The sequence below is a fragment of the Penaeus chinensis genome, chromosome 11, assembly GCF_019202785.1.
Source record: "Penaeus chinensis breed Huanghai No. 1 chromosome 11, ASM1920278v2, whole genome shotgun sequence".
Lineage (NCBI taxonomy): Eukaryota > Metazoa > Arthropoda > Malacostraca > Decapoda > Penaeidae > Penaeus > Penaeus chinensis.
In genome coordinates this window covers 6,312,409-6,318,646 of record NC_061829.1, presented here as the reverse complement: position 1 = coordinate 6,318,646, position 6,238 = coordinate 6,312,409, and the positions used below count along the sequence as shown (strand labels likewise).

The following is a 6,238-nucleotide window of genomic DNA, read 5'->3' as shown; positions in this document are numbered from 1 at the left end:
TGTGTGAGTGTGTGAGTGTGTGTGTGTGTGTGAGTGTGTGAGTGTGTGAGTGTGTGAGTGTGTGAGTGTGTGAGTGTGTGAGAGTGTGTGTGTGAGTGTGAGTGTGTGTGTGTGTGTGTGTGTGTGTGTGTGTGTGTGTGTGTGTGTGTGTGTGTGTGTGTGTGTGTGTGTGTGTGTGCACGCATCCAAATAAGATGAAATGCAAGTAACGACCCAACAGCTTGTTCGGAGTGCGGGCCGGCGCGCTAGCGTTCCCCTGCCCAGTCCTCCGTCACTTTGGCGCCTTGCTGCCCAACGCAGTCCGTGAAATCCAAGAAGTGTGAGAGAACGTTTATCAGCAGGTAGGATTTTCTGTTGTAAATGGTTTTGAGAATGGTGGCTAATGTTACGAAGAACGACGTATAGAGACTGAAGGAAATGGACATTGCCTTCGTACAGAGCATAAAAAATAGAGTAAGAAAAAGGAAAAATTTCCGAACAATATGTAGTATAAGGTAGTGGTAGAGTTGGATAATAAAACCTAGATGAAATAATAGAACAATACAAGCCAAGACAAAGTTCTTATATGGCAATGTGTGTGAAAGTGCTTCCCAAGTATGCTATACGTAAAAGAAAAGAGAAGATCCCCCAATTTTGGCTGTCACTCTTCTGTAGAAATCAAGACTGGTTCCTCTGCAGCGGCTTCATATTTACCGGGATGTCCGCAGCATGTCACCGCTCAGAGACCACAAGTAGTCCACAACACCTTAATGTCTCATTTTCTATAGCTCCATTTTATACATTTTTTAAAAGGTCTGTTTTCTATAGTGATCGCTTTTTCTGTTGAACATGGAAATCATTTCCGATTATTTGTTCTAATCATTATTTTGTCATATTCCTCATTACCTTTCCTCTCGTTTCTAGATGCTACTAGACAACTTTGTTTGCTTTCTCAAGTGTATATGCACTTTTGTTTTTCCTTGTATCTGTTATCCGTTCATAACTATTTAACGACATTACTGCTTGTTTATTTTAATTACCTCCCATATCGGAATACTACACTGTCAATCGCTTCCTCAGTTTCCTTTAAGCATTTGCTGGGGTAGGACCTTCAAACTTCTGTGGTCAGTGACATGGGGTACGTTAGATTTTATAGTTAGATATTTGATCTGTATTGTCGCTTTTATCATAGATCATTAGTGTTATTTATACCAAAAAAATGGGATTCATGGGTAGAGGTAGAGGGCATTCTAATAAGGGAAGGAGATGCGAATGGGAAGGATTGGTAGGATGATTGGTTAAGGACGGGGGAAGGGGAAGGATAAGGATAAGGATAAGGATAAGGATAAGGATAAGGATAAGGATAAGGATGGGAGTTGATGGGGGGGGGGGGGTCTAATGTGACGTCTGCTGCTTCCCATTCCTGCTTCTGCCTTGTCTTGTTTATTGTTGCCGGTTGTTTGGAGGATATTCCAATTAACAGATCAATTGTTTCCTTTAAAAGTTTCATTGTAGAAGGAAGGTTCTTGGGGTTTGTATTTCTTGCCTTTTAGGCTTTTGGAAGAATTTAACAAAAGGAGTAGAAATACTTGCCTCTTTTGGTGGGGTCCAGTCTGGGGTTGGGATGTTGCGAACAATAGGTTTTCATTATTAACTGTGGTCAATAGTGGTGTGCAAATTGATGCTAATCATCATCTTCGTCTCCTGTCATGTTTCTAAGTTTTCTGGAGTCTGTTACGTTATTTATGATGTCAGTACTTCCTACGAGACGGTAATTTGACGGCAGTACAGTCAGGTAATCACTAAAAACATTCCTCTAAATACTGCCATCCTGAAAGACTAATTGTGAGCAAGAGACCCCCCCCCCCCCCCGTCCCACATGTGACTGGGTCGAGGACGAGGTGGAGCTGGACCCTGTGTGGCTTGGCCTGTCTGCTGTCTTTCCCCCTCTATCTTATGAACGTGTCCTTTTATGCGGCAGCTCCCTTCAAGGGCAGATGTTTAGTCCCATGCGAAAAGGGAAAGTCTGGCGGCACCTGCGTCTGCCCAAGGAGGACGACAGCTGCCGGGACAGAGGTGTGGAGTGTACCATCCGGTCTTGCTACGTATTGACATCGCTCGGCCACGCGCAAAGGGCATGGGGATACAGGTACTGTTCGGTATCTGCAGATGGTTCCTGTTGATCCAATAGGCACTAGGGTCGTTGTGCCAGGGTAGTGGGTGTGGTGGTTTCGCACTGAGGTGCAGCATTCAGTAGCGAGGAGAGTTGCATCGTCTTCAGGAACTAAGATGCAAGTGTAACAAGTCAGTAAAAGGGCTAAGGAGGAGGATAATACATATATCAGTGACTCTACCAAGTTTCAAGAAAAATGAGAGAACAACAACAATTTGCTACAAGCAGGGTAACCTATTAAGTGAAGTGTTAATCACTTTGAATTTGTTAGGATTAGGGAGTTTATTATATTGAAGAGAAATTATGGAAAACTCTCTGCGTATGTCAACCAAGAGTACAGTAAAAGAAGTGTGTGGAGTGGATACCTTGACGAAAACGAAGACACTTTTCATCTATGGCAAAAGGTGTCGGGAGACTGGGGAATGGTGGGAGAGGGTAACATACGGATGCTATAAGTAAGCTAAGAACGCGGGGGAAATGCAGAAGCCAAAGTATCAAATTTTAATGAACGGCGACATTAGTTGCTGCAATTGCTTGAGGTAGTAATATTGCTAACACCTAGGGGGGCCATCTGTCGTGTTCTTTACATGGTGGTAATATATTGCAGAACACATCAAGAACTATAACCCCATTATTGCCCATACTGCTCCAGTTATGCATATTGGATAGTAATATATAGTATGGAAATTAAATGAGGGAATGATAAAGGGAAAAGTCATGAAATTTAGTGGCATGCGAAATGCAGATATCAGGGATGATGTTCAAAATATGTAAGTCTTATAACATAGGGCTAATTGTAGGGCCATGAATGGATATATCTGGCGTCGATCTATAGAAGGAATGGACGTGGTGAATGAGCACTGATTGATGGTGTGACTAATGACGGCAATTGAGCAATCATCCCTAAAAAGTGGCAATAGATGCGAATTGCGGATGAGCATTCGAGGTAATGCGGATGCGTTCCTGAAATTAAGTAGGGTGTTGTAAAAGTTACTATGACATTGTTTCAATCTCTCCTTGGATGATGATGCAATGCAAATATCAGTATAGTAAATGGAATTCTTGCCCTCAGGTGGTATACTGCTTAGAGTTAAAACACTTTTGCAAGAGTACTACTAAACGCCCCTGAAGAAAACCTAAGCCGATCGATCCGATAGATTCATTTGAATCGATATAAGTTTCTCCTAAATACCAAAGCTAGCTAGTTGCTCAAAGATAATTTCTGTTTGCAATATCAAAGGCAGATTGGAGGTCAAGAAAATTCGGTTTCCATGCCTAGGTTAGAGTTTAAGTACTCTAAAACATTGCTGACTGCTTCGTCCCGGGAGAAATCCATACAGTTTGGAGATAACATGCAATGCAAAAGTCTGTTCAGATTTATTCTCTTAGATGTTGGGAAATGGCTTTTATTGGGTTTATGTATAGGAATGATGACATGACATGGATTCTCCACATTCGTTTTTAACACTATATGTAACACTAGTATCTTGATAACGAGTCACTTTTAATTCTTTTAATGTCCTGTCTCATCGTTATTTCATAAATTTAATTTTGTTGTATCAGAGCTTATTTTTCCTTTAAAATTTCAAGCACATTTACATCGCCTTGCTCAGCTGGCGTAACGTCCCTTGTGCCACATGGTTGTGTGGGGGATTCCCTTGCCAGACAGAGGGGGGGGGGGGGAGGGGGCTGAGATGCCCTCTGTGAGGCTGGTCACTCGCGGTCGGTGCTGGTACATGGGGTGGGAGGGTAGGGGCCATGGCCGGGAGAACCGTGCAACCCCCCTGTGCCAAGCAGTCGTACCTATCCTCCCCATACCTGAAACATGATGGGACAAAGATTAGTGCATATGCGGCACTTGCTCGTCCTTGTAGCACTGCGAGGAGGCACTTTGAGTACATATATTCACCACATGCTGCACAGCATGCCTTTGCTACATGGCCACCTTCCATGTAGTTATTGCATATCACAGGGGATACCCACCACAGCCGGACGAGGCTGGTGGGTATATGCTTTCCCAAAAAGTTCAATGTAAGCTTCTGGGGTACTCTCCTTTATATATTATACGAATCCAGTCGAGTGGTTGCCCATCATTGTACACTTATGCCCAAGTGAACTCGATCGAGTGCATATGCATTTTCAAGACCGAGTTTCTTGGTGGAGTCGGTGACGAGGTATTAATCACGTTTTTTTCGTCTCTTTTATCACATTTTATTTTATCGATTATCACAGTTTGAAGGTAATACCCCAAATTAGTCCTCCAAAAAGTTTGTCAATACAACTCTGCTGAGAACAAGCAACATAAACATAATGGTGAGGAGTGTCTGTCTCGCACAAGGAAGAGGGAATCCCGGAGGTATGTTATCGAAGTTCTGAAGCCATTTAATTTTTTATGTTTTTGTCATGCTTTGTGAGTATATTGAAGTTTATGCTTTTGAGAACCGAACACGAAGTTTTGTGTGCTCGTAAAGCTAAAATGCAATATCAACATTTACAATGGACTTACAAGTCCAGACTTTCATATAATGCTGTGTGTGTTACCCTCAGTACTATATTTGCTAAAATACCGTAAAGGGAAAATCAATTATTATAAAAAAAAAAAAAAATATTTGTGGTGGCTGCCAACACAGAAGCATATCCTGCATTATAACAGCTGTATGTACAAAGGCCGACACCTGCAGCCAGCTATCTTGGTGACTGCATGCCGTCTCTCCTGCAGGGCCCACTTCATTGCAGTTCTGTTCCCTATTCTGAAGTCTCCCAAGACCTAAGAGGCAAGACCGACTTGGAAAGCCTGCAAGTCCTCTGCTCCCAGGGCATGATAGATCTTGGATCGGCAAGTCGTTGGATAGTAACTGGCCATCTAATCACAGACGTCGACACCTTTCATGTCGACGTTTTAATCTTTTACTACCAACGGCTTATCCTCGTCCAATGCAGCACTATGGACTGTTGAAAGCATGGTGACGTTGCTGCGGTCCTTCCACATCAAGGCCAGCAACCCGGTCTTGCTGCTGCGGCAATCATCACCCTTCCTCCTCACACTTGAGATCTTCCTGTTCATGTCCTTACCGCATTACTCTTTTGTGACCGCAGCATAGTTGACATATACCAGTTGTGTACAAACAATTAGTACCTGTTCTCAAGAAAGCCACAACCCCATCAAATGAAACCCCACCTTCGTAGATGAAGATGGTAGATGTTGCCACGGTCATGCCTTCTGTACACCTTGAAACAAGGTGTACGGTGCAGTCGAGCCAATACTCGGCAATTTGTTCGTGATGCAGGATGCGGTTGGTCGACCATTAGACATGATAACTGGGGAGACCCACTATCCCCATTATCACTCGGATATGCCAGGACCTCATGTCTTGAACATGTGTCCACTTCATGTGAGGCAATGCAGAATGAGGGTGGGCGGCCACATACCTGTGGGAGTGTAAATGAAAAAAACACTACATTCTGATTGCTCAATGGAAGTAAGATTTCCTAAGTATGAATAAAATGGAAAGAACACAAGTAATAATAACGAAACACCAGTTGGTCTCAGCAGTGATTAGATCAAGATCATCGGTGAATAAATATCCGAAAATTTCCAAGGGCGTTCTCGACACGTCCATGGTCACCTTCTGACAGGGACCTAAAAGACGTAATCTAGGTCCTCTAGGTCGATGGCGTCTTCCGGCTTACACGGAAGCCGCTCCTCGCCACTCTCGAAGGAGTGGTCTAAGAAGTGAAAGAGCGTGGAGAAGGCTGAGATTGGCGCAATAGACGTCGCCGACATCGGTGAATGAGGTCACATGTACTGACAATCTAACACAGCCACAGTTTTTTCACCATTTGAATATGTGAACGACATCTAGTATCGTCTAAAGACTAAAAGCAGAGATGGAGAAGAAAGGCAATACAATCCTTTCAGCTGTAGGGAATAAGTGTCTTCCAAGAACCTCTGCCTAAAAACTGCCCCAGTAAATGATGTACCATACGAGATGATAATGTATCTACTAGAAATTTCCCAAAAAAAATTGCTAGATCTTTATAGTAGGATATTCAGGGAAAGCACAGTGCCAGTAATTTGGAAAGATG

General features: G+C 43.2%; 1 protein-coding gene across 1 annotated transcript in view; it reads left to right on the top strand.

Annotated features, from left to right (window-relative positions):
* The first annotated feature begins 274 nt into the window (after positions 1–274).
* LOC125030335 overlaps positions 275–6,238 on the top strand; it is a 27,032-nt gene continuing 21,068 nt past the window's right edge. Inside the window, exon 1 of the mRNA XM_047620312.1 lies at positions 275–341. The gene's annotated coding sequence lies outside the window, so the exon portion shown is untranslated. The remainder of the gene's footprint in view (positions 342–6,238) is intronic.